Raw genomic sequence first — 15,613 nt, forward strand, 5'->3', positions numbered from 1 at the left:
AATTTGGCTGTCCTGGTGTAGTGAGTTTGAGACATTTCAGCTGATCAAAAAACAATAAACTCATTGCGATGGCAGTGGCACACAGTGAGCTTTATCTGGAAAACACATGGACAGACTTGCATGCAGGAGTCCCTTATGCCTTGAGGACCATCCCGAGGCAATGGCCCAGGGACCACAATTCAGAAAGATTGGAGGGTAGGGGAACTTTGAGTGGGATAATCCTTTGTGTTTAGGTAATGTCACTCAGAAGTCCAACAGGGAGTCTGGGTCAGAGAATTTTGAAAGGCAGTGGCAACTTGGCATCTTTTATACCTACATCTTATCTATGGCAAGCAGATATGGGGTGTAGTTTCATGGGTGTGGAAAACAGGCAGGCTTTCAAAAGCTTAAAATGTGCTATTTATGTTAGGATTAAAACAGCTAAATATCTAAAAATTTTATATTGGTGTTGGTGAGCTTTTGAGCTCATAGGAGTCAGTCTGCTATAATCAAATAAACAATATAGAGCCAATATACTGAGGCCATCATTGGCTCATTTGTAAAGCACTGGGAAATCATAAGACTTCTGATTTTTTACTACTTCAGCTCCACTGATATAAGAGATAAGACATTTTAAGGCAGTCATAAGAATTCCTTGATTCCCTGGTGATATTTTGAGACATTCAAAGCTTTAAACTGCAGTTAGAATTAGCCATTCCACCCACAGAGTCTGTCTCTGTTTGATCCAGCATTAATAAACTGTCCAAATAGCTACTCAATCTGGATAGCTTGTCTTCAATAGGACTTCATTCTAGGATCAGCGCAAGAGCTAATTTAAATAATTGTTTTACCCTTGGCTGTCATAGGAACATATCTAATTTTCTAAAGATAACTGGACCCTGGCCACATAGCCAAGCAAAGATTTGGGTTTCTTTAAGTGTTAATTACCTGTAATTACCACTTCATGAAACAGTTATTGTAACACTCAAATTCAACTGACAGACAATAGAATTCATTCTAGTTAGATCATGCAGAAGGCATTTAATAGAGGAAATGATATGAATGCAAATTGTAGATTAGCAGGCTCTAAACTAAGTTCTGCGAAGTATCACTCTCTAGTATCCTCTATCACAAGGATACTGATAAAAAAAGATCAAAGACTCCAACTGCTGTGGTTTCTCCTAAATATAATCCCACACTAACTCTGCCATGATCCACGTCAGAAAAAAAAAAAGAAAGAAAGAAAAGGATGCTTCATCCCCTCCCTCTCTTAACATGACATAATGATGGTTAAAGAGTTTGGGTTTTTTGTTTTGTTTTTATTTTTTTAACTCAGTGAATTTTATTATATTTGCAGTTGTATAATGATCATCACAACCCAATTTTACAGCATTTCCAACCCAAACCCCCAGCCCATTCCTCCCCTCCCCCACCTGTCTCCTTTGGAAACTGTAAGTAATTAAAGATTTTGGACATTGAATTTGGATCATTCATTCATACCCAAAACATCTATTATCTTTCTTATACTTTGAGGTGCTAAGGATATAGTGGTGAACAATACAAACAAATCTCTTTCTTTCAGAGACAGGAAATAAACAGAAATTTCTTTATGTACTGTGCCATATGTTAATGATTTTGGAAAAATTAAAGTAGAGTAAAAGGAAATGGTAATGTGAAAAAAAGTTTGCTATTCTATGTGCTTTAATCAGGGAAAGCTTTAACAATGTACCTTTATTTGAGCAGAGACCTGAAAAAATTGAGGGAATAAGCCATAAAGATGTCTGGGAGAAGAGGATTCTAGGAAAAGAGAAGAATGTGTTCAAAGGCTCTGAGGCAAGAGCCTGATAGGTTCAAGAAATGGCAAAGAAATTTAGTTAAGGAGAGTCAGAATGAGAAAAAGAGTGGGTGAAAGTGCATAAGGTTAGAGTTGGTATGAGTCAACTGGATTAGGAAGTGCCTTTTAAATTATGCTAAGAACTTTAGCTGTTCTGCATGAAATAGTAAGACACTGGAAAACTCTATATAAAGGAGTGACATGATTTGACAGAGTTTTGAATAATTTCATTCTGGCTGCTCAGTTGAGAATAGAATAGTAGGCTAATTTAATTTCACTAGAGCTTTGGATCCTCTAGTCCTCAAGTGAAAATCTAGAGTAATCCATGTAATAAGTTACAATGAATTGGTCAAGGACAGTGGTGATAAACAGAGTAAAGTGTCAGTTTCTGGATGTATTTGGAATATAGAGTTTGTAGGATGTGCTGTCAAATGTAAGAGAAAGAGACGAGTCAAGGATGGCAACAACATTTTTAACCTGATAGGCTAAAAGGATAAAATTGTCATTAAATGAGATGATAAAGACTGGAGGTAGGACACGTTTTCAGTAAAGGAAATATTAAGAGTTCCATTTTGACACGTTAAATTTGAGAAGTTTAAAATTAACATATATACAGTAGAGATGTTGAGTTAGTGATTGGATGTACCTATGGAGTTTGAGGAAGAAAGCAAGATTTGAAATAGGACTTATCAACATATCAAAAATGTTTAAAGCCATGAACCAGGTAGCATTACCTAAGGATACATGTAGGAGAAGTGACCCAAGGATTGAACTGGATGGTCAGTGGGGACCTGTTTTATAGCACAGGGAAGTCTACTCAATATTCTGTGATAGCCTATATATGTACGACTGAATCACTTTGCTGTAGAGCAGAAATTAACACAGCATTATAAATCAACCATACTTAAATAATTTTTTTAAAGGTTACTATGAGGTTTAGTGATTCAGGGATGGGAGAGAATCTAGCAAATGAGACTAAGAATGACACCAAAAATAGGTAATTTTCTGAACACTAAGAACATGTTTCAGGAAGAAACAATATGCTATATCAAATGCTGTTGACAAATCCAATAAGAACAGGGAGTTGATCTAGCTATAGCTATATTGAAATCATTGGTGATCTTGATTTCTATTCAGGAGAATCAGAAGAATGAAATCTTGGTTAGAGTAGGTCCAAGGGAGAATGGAAAGAAAGGAAATAGGAACAACAACTCTTTCAAGGGACTATAGCTAAAAGGGATATGTGTCAAAAGAGTTTTTTAAATAAGATATTATAGCATGTTTATTATCTGATGTAATGATTCAATAGAGAGTGAAAATCTGAGGATGCCAGAGATAAAGGAGGACAAAAGTAGAAAGATACACTGAGAAGTCAAAGGTCATAGAATGCAAGTGAAATTCATTCAAATTAATAGGAGACGATAAGAATGTATGATGGTGATGTTTGGAAAATGTTTTTTGATTACTTATATTTTCCCAGTGAAATAGTGTCATTTTGGAGGTTTGAGAAAAGAAGTTGTGTAATATCCCATCTAGGTTAGGAGGAGAGTGAATAGAATGGTGAAATGTACAATTACAAGGCAGCACAAAGAGTACAGTTGAGGTTAATGGTCATAAGTTAAAATAAGAATAATCAACATGGTTGTATGTTTTTCTGCATTCATTTTTACTGCTCAGGTGCTGGCAGAGTATGAAGACAGTTAGATTTAACCAGCACTAGTACCTTTCCAAGAGCGTGTGGATGAGAAACAGCGAAGCAAGGCCATTGAAGTCATAAGCAAGGATGTGCTCAGAAAGATGAGCCATGTAATAGTAGTAGTAAATTGATAGGACCGTTGAATTTTATGTCCTATTCATATAACATTCTTGCAATTGGGATAATAGAAGCAGTGTGCTAGAAATATAGGCAATAGTGGACAGAGCAAAGTGTTTGAAATTAAGAACACAGAGTTAGTGCAGTTTTGGGTAATGAAACAATCTGGTATATGACCTTAATAGCATGGCCAAGGAGATCACTGGAGGACAGAAGGCCAAGAAACAGTGAAACCAAATCCATGAAAAGATTTATCTATGTAGATACTGATCAGTATGAATTATAAAATGTGTTGTTAGAAGGAATAACTAGAAGGCCAGCAGCTAAAATCTTTAGCCAATGACATTATCATGTGATGATGGATAACAGAGAATAACAATGGCTATGATATTTTGAAAAATGGAATTCAACACTGGAGATGAAAAGCTTCAAAAATAATTTTAAGCTTTCTCTCTTTTGTACACTGGAATGGGGTTGAAACAAATGTTGAGTGTGCCAGTTCAAATGTTCAGCACAAATCTTTTTAAATTATATGCAAAATTCTGCATTTGTGTCTATATTTCTTTTAAAGAACATAGGTTTATAGCCTTACAATCACAATCGGTCTATGATCCAGGAAAATTGTGTAGGTATTTATAAATGTTAAATTCAATTAAAGACTTATTGGGTATCGATTTGCCAAGTACTGTTCTTGGAATTGAGACCTAAAGATATGTAAGACAGAATCTTTATCACAAAATTTCTAAGAATCTGGTTCTCATGGGATAGGAGTGAGGATATCTGTGAGGGACAAATCCATATTACAAGGTTAATTTGAATGAGTCCTGAGGGGAACAAAGAGACATTCTATAGGATTGTAAGTGAGGAAGTTATTCTTTGTGACTGGATGGTTCAGGGAAGCCATAAAGGAAACAGTAAACTTGAATTAGACCTTAAAGAGTAAAGAGGTTTCTATAAATAAAGGAAAAAAGAACTGGGCTCAAGAAATGCTATTTTAAAAGTCATAGTCTTAGAATTTCATCATCTGCTTTGGATGACAATAAATTAATACGATTGAATTCTAGAGTTCATGAAAGGACACAGTAGAGATGAGTTTCCTTTTAGGCCATTTCAGGAAATGTTTGGAGTCTGACATGAGAGTGTGCAGACTTTTGTAGACAGCAGGAAGCCAATGAATATTACTTGAGACTGCAAGCAACCTGGGACGTGTTCCAGCCTGTGATTTATAGGGGAAAAAATGTCCATAGCCATGCAAAGGATGAATTAGAAAGTTGGGAGATTAGTCAGGGAGAGATTTTTAGACAACTAATACTATGATATCGACAAAATTATGAAGCTTAAATTAGTATAACAGCCATAAGGAGTGGATAAAAGGACATACTCCTTTAAAGTTCTTGGCCATTGATACATTTGTTTGGGTCAGAAGCAGGTATAGAGAGTAGAAGAAAAGGGAAGAATGAAAAGTGACTAGTATTTAGTTTTTGAAACTGGGCCCCTTATTGTGCCATAACAAGAGAAGAGACTCAACATGGGAGAGATTTGCAGTGGATGCTAAAAGTTACTGTGTTCAATCTCAGTCTTTGCATTAGTAGCAAATTCTGGTTTGGAGTTCAGAAAAAACTGGGGATAAAAATACAGACTTAGAAGCCCTTAGCTCTAAAGTGATGCTAAAATCATTTATTCCATTGAAAAATTCAGATGAGGAAGAAAATATAAATGTCAGAGGGCTAATAGAGTAACTTAAATATTAATACTATTAGCGATGATAAAAATAGCTTCCACCAATCCGACAGGCAGCCAGCACTACCCAGTAACACCATCTCCATTCCTTCAGACCAGTAGCAATTTTTGCTGATTAGTGCATCTGCTCTGATTCACAGTTGGTTAGATACTTAACTACCATAGACTAAAAATCATAATATTTAAGAAGGATCCAGTGATGAAGTCTGAGGATGAACAATCCATGAAATAATTGGAGGAGAGCATTTTAAGATGGTGTCAATACATGCCAATCAAGGTATTCTTGGTAAAAAAAATAAAAGCAGTTTCAGTAGAGAGGTGATGGGATTAGCATCATGTGCAAGAGTATTTTTGCGGTAAAATGAGGGTAGCAAATGCATATTACATTTTTAGCAAATTGGTTAGAAGAAGCAAAAAAAGAGATGATATATCAGTCAGGCTTTTCTTGATTGCAAGTAAAAGAAAACATGAATTCAACACATCTTAAACCACCACAATAAAAGAAAAAATTGGATGCTGGGGTAAGGATATGTTTACCATATCCAGTTTGTAAATACACTTTAGGCAGGGCTAGAGCCAAAGACTTTTAATGATGTGGTCAGGTTCCAGTTTTTCTTTTTTCACACATTCCTGGGGATCTCTCTTACATAGATGCCATACAGAAAGAAAAAAGTAGAATCACTTTCTCAGAATTTCTAGCAATTTGCCTTCTTAAATCAGGTGCCCAGGGTTGAGTGGATTGCTTTCTTCCATTCATGACACATCAACTTGCAACTGGCCCTTGCAAAATATTTTGCTTTAAGTACATGTTTATGTGTTTATCTATGTATTTCTAACACTATGTGCCAATCCCATTCTGCTTTCCCTGTGAAAACTATTTGATTATTGTTTGCCTTTTTCTTTTATTTGGTTTTTATAAAACATGTACTCTTTGGTATAATTTTTGTTTTAACTTCACAAAATGGATATTATATAGCCTACTGTTTCACTAAGCACTGTTTTTAAGTTCCAATTATATTACTATTTTATGTCTAATCCATTGCTTGTATTCGCTATATAAAACACCCCACAGTGGGCAACTACCATATTTCCCTTATCCCTCTCAGTTTTAGACATTCAGGCTGCCCCCAATTCTCTATGTTACAAACAACGTATTTATTCACAAATACAATGGACCTCTACAATGTGCCAGGCACTCTTTCAGGCACATGAGACACATCAGTGACTAAAACAGACAATGCTGCAATAAGCATCTTTCTTCATGGCCCCTTGTGGATCCGTGAGAAAATTTCCCTAGTATACATTTAGGAACACAACCCAGCAAAATTCTTTTTTTTTTTTTTTTGGTCTTTTTTTTTGCTATTTTTTTGGGCCGCTTCCGCGGCATATGGAGGTTCCCAGGCTAGGGGTCTAATCGGAGCTGTAGCCACCGGCCTATGCCAGAGCCACAGCAACGCGGGATCCGAGCCGCGTCTGCAACCGACACCACAGCTCACGGCAACGCCAGATCGTTAACCCACTGAGCAAGGGCAGGGACCGAACCCGCAACCTCATGGTTCCTAGTCGGATTCGTTAACCACTGCGCCACAACGGGAACTCCCAAAATTCTTTATGTATTGGATTTTATTTGGCCATATAGCCCATCCATGTACCAATCATTGTGTTAGTGGAATATGACAGACTAATTAGCTTAGATTAGATAAATGCCTACTCCTAAACTAGTAGGCAGGGGCAGTAATGGAATGTAGCTCACTCAAAGTAAATGAGAATGGGGGTAACCCACAGAAAGAAACTGAGGAAAGCAAATGATGAATGAATGCTAAGTAGAATGTACAACAGATAACCTCTACATATGGGAAGGCAACTTGGTATGCAAGAGATCCAAATATCCCACAATAAGGAAAAGTATTTTAATATCAAACAAAGACAGTTTCTCAGCCCATTCAGATAGTACCAAAGGTTTGCATTTCCATCAAGCTCCCAGATGATGTCAATGCTACTGGAATAGGCATAACATTCTAACAAGCACTGCTGTAGTCTAAAGGTTAAAAGTAAATGTGATCATCTACCCATACTGTGAGGATTCAAGGAAATAATATACATATAAGTAATTAATATTTTTTTTTTGCTTTTCAGAGCTGCACCCATGGCATATGGAGTTTCCCAGGCTAGGGATCGAATCAGAGGTACAGCTGCTGGCCTACACCACAGCCACAGCAATGCCAGATCTGAGCTGCGTCTGCAACCTACACCACAGCTCACAACAACGCCGGGTCCTTAACCCACTGAGCGAGGCCAGCGATCAAACCCACAACCTCATGGTTCCTGGTCGGATTCATTTCCGGGAACTCCAAAAGTGCTTAATAATCTTAAACATACAAATTTTAAAATGTTGGTTATTGCTATTTCATTTATTACATGAATCTCAAGGTGAGTAATTACATTAATCTTTGTAGGGGCTTCAAGAAAAAATATTAAGAGAGAGTGGAATATAAGTCTGATTTGTCTAAATATTAACCTTACTAACTTCACAAAGTTTCTAGTGATCATCTAGGTTTTTGTTAATGACCATTGTTGATTCTTAGTAGGCTTTCCAGAAAGACTGTGTAATCATATATTTAACTCAGTGACAAGGTCAGGTCAGAAAACTCACTCTTTGAAATATAACCTAATAAAAATCAATATAAAATGGATAGGTTCAGCCATCTATAAGATAGTATCTGAAAGCAATATTAATGAGACTCAGCAAGGCTTTTGCAAAACCAGCAAGTCATCTCTTGTGGCTAATAAAAAACTGGAGTGCCTCAATCTAATTAAGGTGACCAGAATATATTCTCAAGGCTACAATTTAACCATGGGAGAAGGAAGCTGTGTTGTTATCTGTTTAATATGAGGATGAGTTGGAGGAGGGAGGTGACCTGCATGAAGAACACAAAAATAAATAATTGAACAGTAATAGTGTCCTGATGTATAGCCAGCACTGTCCAGAGAAGGGGGTTAATATATCTGGTAGATGTAAGACACTAGAGTGGAACAGCTAAATAAATAGCAAGGAGAATTCATTGGGGTTAACTTTAGCTTTTAGCAAATAGCAAGTAAGACCATGAATAATTTTTTTTTAATTAAGCTATATTCAGGGGTTTGGGGTTTTTTTTTGCTTGTTTGTTCCTTTGTTTATTTTAGCCTCTGGGTGCTCTGAGAGAGAAAGGCGGTACCCTGGACCTTAGCCGTTGAGGTTCTCTAACATTGCAAAAAATTTAAATACATTTTCCTCTTTTTATTTTAGCCATATAGCTAGAAGCTGGATCTTTATTACCTTGACTCAGAGGAGGTATTTAGTAACATTAAGTCCCTTAAAAAGTACTTTAAAGATTGAGAAAGAAGTAAAGAGGAAAAAGGAGGTTCTTAAGAATAGAAAATAAGTCTTGGGGAAGCAAGGGGTGAAGGGAGGTTCCCCTCTTGCATCATCCATAGAAACAAATTCTCCTGGCCTATAGTCTCTGAACCACATATCATTACACATATTGAGAGTTTGGTGAAGGAAGGTCACTTTCCAAGAGCTGTTCAATTTGGGGTTAACTCACAAGTTTATGTTTCTGGTACAGCAGACTTAAGGGCCACCTCCCCCTCATGCCTTTGCCTTCATGACCACACCAGGTTTATCACCACCTTAAGGGTCCCAGACTTAGCAGCTCTCTGACCCCTTTCTTTAACATCTTTTTTTTAATGCAGCAATTTACTGCATTTTCTCTTTAAAAAATTTTTTTAAATATATTAGAGTTTCTATACTTCCCAATTTGGTGATCAAAATATGCTTGGCTTTAAAAAGCATTACTATTATAAATATGATGGTGAAACCGGCTACAAATAAAGCTCTTCCACTGACTGTGAATATGTTAATGATATTAATTCAGAACATCCATCATTAGCATTCTATATTGATGTAGTAATATGCAAAAAAGAATAATAAGCCACATGCAATTTCCTAAACATTAATTATGAGGCATTACTAGGCAAATCATTATGATAAATCTCTGCATTTGGGGGCTGTCTAGTTAAGCACTCAACTTTTGAGAAATATATTTGTGTCAAACACAGTTCCATAATTAATCATAAGTCTTTTACAGTGTCAGAGTGATTAGACTTTTTTTTTTTTTTTTGGTTACAAGGAGCAGAGTAAGGGCCAGTGAGTGGGATTATAAGGAGTATAATTTTTTTCAATCTGGTAGAACAATATTTCTAAGAAATAGATTCATTGAAAAATCAGAATAGACTTACCCCAAACTGAACATATTCACCCAATGATTATGATTACTTATGTGATATATTGAGGCCATTTGGATGTCACTTAAGGAGTAGGCCAAGTGACCTCTGAGGGCCAATCCTATTTGGAACTTAGAAGTCTGTCAAAATATGTTGTTAGAGGTTTCTAATAGTTTGACTCCTAAATTCAGTCCTAAAATTTAAAAAATCTGAGACTACAAACACTAGACTCTGAATATAAATTTTTTCCCAGGTAATGGTCCTTTTTCTTCTTTATATTCTCCCACAAGACTATGAGAAACCCCAAGTCTTGGCAAACATCTCGCTTCTCTCTGAATTCACAGAACAGTGCCTGACACATAGTTGGCATTCAATTATTGCTGTGAGTGGGGACAGGACAGTATTTGAGGTATTGGTATACTTTTTAAATCAATGTATTTCTTCCTTTTCCTTCCTGTCATTCAACTAGAATGGATCTCTGTTATTTAGACTCTGAGAAAGTATTGGTACATCTAAACTCTTAGAAAAAGATTTTAATGATTGTGGAGGAAGTAAAGAGGAAATGGAGGATCCTTGGGAACCAAAAGTGCATCTTGGAGAGGCAAGGACTAGATGCGGGCTTAACATCTGCCATCATTCCTAGAAACAAATTGTTTGGGGCTGTGGTTCTGTGAAACTTGGGGCCATATCCTCTCCCTTGGTCATATAACTGGAGGGCAGAATCAGCCAGCTGGAAAGAAAACCAGCCCAGGGCCAGATCCTTCAGTGATCCCACCCCTCTTCTTCTTTATCTCTGAGCTCTGGCCACCTTGGTCTTCTTTCAGCTTCTCAGCAGGGCTGGAATTGTCCTCCCATGGGGACTTCACACCTGTACTGGGATCCTTATTCTCTCTGCTCTAGAGGTAGAAGTAGCAAAGAATCTCTTGACCCAAAAGAGTCAGGCAGGCAAGAACAACAACACTTTCAGACAGAATAACTGCCATTGCGTAACTCTCCATGTGAACTAGTGACTGAGAACCAGAGGTAAGACTTCAAAAACTGGGTTGTGGCCCAATCCTGGGGAAGAGAAAGGGACCCAAGAGGAACTGAGTTAACATTTTCCAATAGCCCATTGAAATTTAACGTCAGAAATTAAGTGTTTATAAAAATAAAAGAATCCCTCTTTTATACCCGTTATATACTGAGTTTTATGCCAACCACTAAGAAGTGAAAAAAAACAATCAAATTAGATCAGCAGATATTAAAAATCATGACTTATATTCGTTCTGTTTCTAATGTTTCCACTGAGCATTTGTGCTATTGTTTTCCTTATTCACTAAAGCTCCACAATGTCATTGTCTCTGCTTCTGTTTAATTAGTGATAGCACATTCTAAATCATCTGATTCTTATGAGAAGGCTCATAAGAATGTATTTATAGAGTGTGTGGCCCCCACCATCCCATTGATAATAAAACTTAGTAAAAGAAGTATTTTCTTTCTTTAAAGACACTCAGAATCCATTTGGCATGGAGTGAACTATTTAAGCTTTCTTAAAGAAAGAATGCCAAGGTTTTATCTTAAAAATGCAGTATAACAGTGGCCTCCCAATCCTCCAGCGAATACCTGTTTAAATGTTTTTTACGTTGAAATTTTCTCGGTGTTTGACCTGAATATTCCCTACCTCAGCTCATGACTGTTGTAGCCTATTCTTTTCTCCTTGTGAAGAAGAAATAGTGGCTTCCTGGCCTCTATTTAATATCCCTTTATGTCATTAGACACTGTGGTTTATCTTCTTTCTCTCATTGTGAGTAGAGCAACAGTGCTCACTCACATCCCTTAACCTTGACTTCCTGCCCTCACTTCCCAGTCTTTCCTGCTGTGTAACATCATCTGTTTTCACCTCAAGTGTACATCTATTTATTTCAGCATGCAGAGGCTGCTGGGATTTTACTTGAGATTGAAACTGAAGGAGCACTATTAATCCCAAGGCACTTCTGAATTTTAAAATCAGTTTGAGACAATCAGCCTTATCAAGTGTTGTCATGAGGTTTCCAGAACCATTTAAATTAAAACTATCTTGCTCACAGTGTGATAGAACGTTACTGTTGAACTTGAAGGTTGCTGAGGGCTGTGGAATACTTGACTGCTTTGATCATGTAACTCCCTTGTCCAAAGTTCTCCCTTCCCTAAGAATTAAAGCCAAAGTCTGTACCCTAAGCCTGAAGCCTAGGTTCTGATACTTCTCTTCAGTTTTACAACATAGTGCTTCTTATAAGGAAGGCTTCACATTGGTCTCACTGGGCTACTCAATATATACTTCTTCCAAGTTGTATATGTACATTCATATTTAGTGTATAACCTACTCAACACATTATTTCATCTTATTTCATGTCATGTAGTTCCAATGCTAAGTTTGTTACCCTCTTAGTAAAATCTCAGTGCTTGAGATAAGGGACACCTAACTCTTGTTGAACTCTTTAAAAGTGATCACTATGAAGGTATTTTAGTAATTTAAAAATTGGTGCCGAGAAAGAATTAAACACCTGATGTGAATATGCATTTTCTCAACCCAAACGAATGGCTCTATTCCACATAAGTAACTCTTACTCTTCTAATTAAAGTCTTTATGGTCAGTATCTTGCAGGTGGATTTCCAGAGGGTACTTTGTCTTGGGGCCTACCAAATACATCCAGATAAGGGAAATAAAAGATGAAACTGAGGGAGAGAAGAAAGGAGCATGCTTTTCTCATCCTACCAATCCGTTTAAATTTCTCGTCTTACGAAGGTCTCTTAAGGATCACCTGAGACCAATAAGTGATGTTGACTCTACATTAAAATGCCATTACTAATGTCATGTAGCTAGACCCACTTATTATGAGCTCCCCTAGCAAAGAAAATGCCTCAAAGGAAATACATTTCAATGAACCAATATATTTCATTATAATTTGGGCCAATTGTGCTCATTCAGGAGATATTCAAAATGTACAGGGGCAGAAAATTCAGCCTTATATGAAGTAACAGCATGGACCACCTGGGTGACATATTCAATTTGGATCTTTGTATGAGGTAGGAAACAAGAGATGAGTGACCTCTGCAATTTGGAGATTTCATTTTTTAGTCAGATAAAAGTCAGAGCCCTAGGTGGAAAATCCTTGATAATGCCTAGAAAGTTACAAACCAATTTATAGTGGTAGCAAATGGAATCAAATTCATTTTTTAGTCTTAGAGAGCTGACATAAAAATTTTTAATACTTAGTGTTTTTAAAGTTTAATGTTTTCATTTTTTAATGTTTTAATTACAATTTTAAAGTACTTATATATAAACTCAGTAGATTTAAAAGTTGTTATTTAAGAAATAATTAGGCTTAACTTCACATTTTAAATGAGTTCTTTCTTTAAAGATTACTAACGCATTATACATGATTATAGCAGAATGACTAATGATAAAATTGTGAGAAAGCATTTTTAGATAATGGCCCTACTGAGTTCTATCAATCTCAATAATTTACAATTTGAAAAGCAATTAATATTCATGTTTTGCTGTAGAATCACATATCTGGTCAAAAATCTAAGGACTTGATTCTGCATTATCAACAAGTTTTATTTCTAAACAGTGAATGCCAGTTCTCCCTAGCCATCATGAATGGTCACTAAAATTACAAAAACTATGAGAGGCAAGAACAGAAGACAGTATTGGGCCACTTTTCAGAAGATTTGGGAAATGTTTTTTTTAAAAAAGCTTCTTGCATATTATAATAAAAATGGCAAAAGTTAAAGATAAAGAGAGGATTCTAAAGGCAGCAAGAGAAAACAAAGTGTTAATTATAAGGGGACCCCAATAAGGCTATCAGCTGATTTCTCTACAGAAAAACTACAGGCCAGGAGGGAGTGGCAAGATATATTTAAAGCACTGAAAGGAAGAAAATTTCAACCTAGAACACTCTATCCAACAAGAATATCATTTAAAATAGAAGGGGAAATAAAGAATTTCTCCAACAAACAAAAGATAAAAGAGTACAGCAATACAAAACCCATTTGAAAATAAATACTGAAATGGTTTCTCCAAATTAAAAAAAAAAAAAAAGAGGAAACTCTAGGATGGAGGAAAGCACAATTGGAAAGCAGTCACTTAAACAAGCCAGCATACTCATCTAAACATGAAGATGTTAAAAGAAAAAGAAAAAAAAAGACATCAAATTCATATAATGTGGGAAAGGGAAGTAAGAAAATTAGATTCTTTTTCATTTTTTTTTAAGGATGTGTTTGAGCCTATATGATTATCAGGCTAAAGCAAGTGGATATAGGAAAGGGTTAACATACTTAAAAAACAGGGCAACCACAAATCAAAATCAGACATTATATTCACAAAAACTGAAAAGAAAAGGATTCAAACATAAAATAAATGGGAATCATCCAACCAAAAAAAAAAAAAAAGGAAGAAAAGAGAAAGATAGAATCAACTGGAAAATGAGGTTTAAAATGGCAATAAATAATTTTCTATCAATGATCACCTTAAATGTCAATGGACTGAATGTGCCAATCAAAAGACAAAGAGTGGCAGTTTGGATAAAAAAAGCAAAAACCTTCAATCTGCTGCCTACAAGAGACCCACCTTAGGGCAAAGACACTTATAGATTGAATGTGAAGGGATGGGAAAAGATGTTTCATGCCAACGGACCAGACAGGAAAGCAGGAGTTGCAATACTCATATCAGACAAAATAGACTTTAAAACAAAGGCCATAAAGAAAGACAAAGAAGGAAACTATTTAATGGTTAAAGGAGCCATACGAGAAGAGGATATTACAATTGTCAACATATATGTCCCTAATATGGGAGCACCCAGATAACTTACAAAAAATATCTAACTGACATAAAAGGAGAAATTGATGGGAATACAATCATAATAGGAGACTTTAACACCCCACTGACATCAATGGACAGATCTGCTAGACAGAAAATCAAAAAAGCAAAAGAGATTCTAAAGGAAACAATAGAAACGTTAGACTTAATCAACATTTTCAGGATATTACATCCAAAAAATCAGAATATACCTTCTTCTCAAGTGCACATGGAGCATTCTTAAGAATTGATCACATACTGGGGCACAAAGCTAACCTCAACAAATTTAAGAGTATAGAGATTATTTCAAGTATCTTCTTTGACCACAATGGCATGAAACTAGAAATCAACCACAGGAAAAGAAGTGAGAAAAAACATACTACATGGAGACTAAACAACATGCTAGTAAAAAACCAATGGGTCAATGAAAAAATCAAGGAGGAAATTAAAAAATACCTTGAGACAAATGATAGTGAAGATACAACCATTCAAAATCAATAGGATGCTGCAAAAGCAGTTATTAGCAGGCCTTCCTCAAAAAAGAAGAAAAATCTCAAATCAACTTAACCCACCACCGAAATAAAGTAGAAAAAGAAGAACAAGCAAAACCTAAAGTCAACAGAAGGAAAGAAATCATAAAGATCAAAGAGGAAATAAATAAAATAGAGATTCAAAAAACAATAGACAAAATCAATCAAACCAAGAGCTGACTCTTTGAAAAGGTAAACAAAATAGACAAACCTCTGGCTAGACTCAACAAGAAGAGGAGAGGAAAAAACCCCAAAAAAAACAAAATAAATGAAAAAGGAAAAGGCACAATGGATACTACAGAAATACAAAAAAACCCGTACAAGAATACTATCAACGATTATATGTCAACAAATTCAACAACCTAGAAGAAATGGACATCTTTCTAGACACCTACAGCCTGCCAAAACTGAATCAAGAAGAAAGAGATAATTGAACAGACCGATTACTTGAAATGAAATTGAATATGTCATAAAAACACTCCCTACAAGTAAAAGTCCAGGACTAGATGGCTTCACAGGTGAATTCTACAAAACATACAAAGAGGAACTTATACCCATCCTCCTTAAACTTTTTCAAAAGGTTGAAGAAGAAGGAACACTCCTAAAGACATTCTATGATGCCAAAATCACCCTAA

This window comes from Phacochoerus africanus, chromosome 1 (genome assembly GCF_016906955.1).
Source record: "Phacochoerus africanus isolate WHEZ1 chromosome 1, ROS_Pafr_v1, whole genome shotgun sequence".
NCBI classification, from domain to species: Eukaryota; Metazoa; Chordata; class Mammalia; order Artiodactyla; family Suidae; genus Phacochoerus; species Phacochoerus africanus.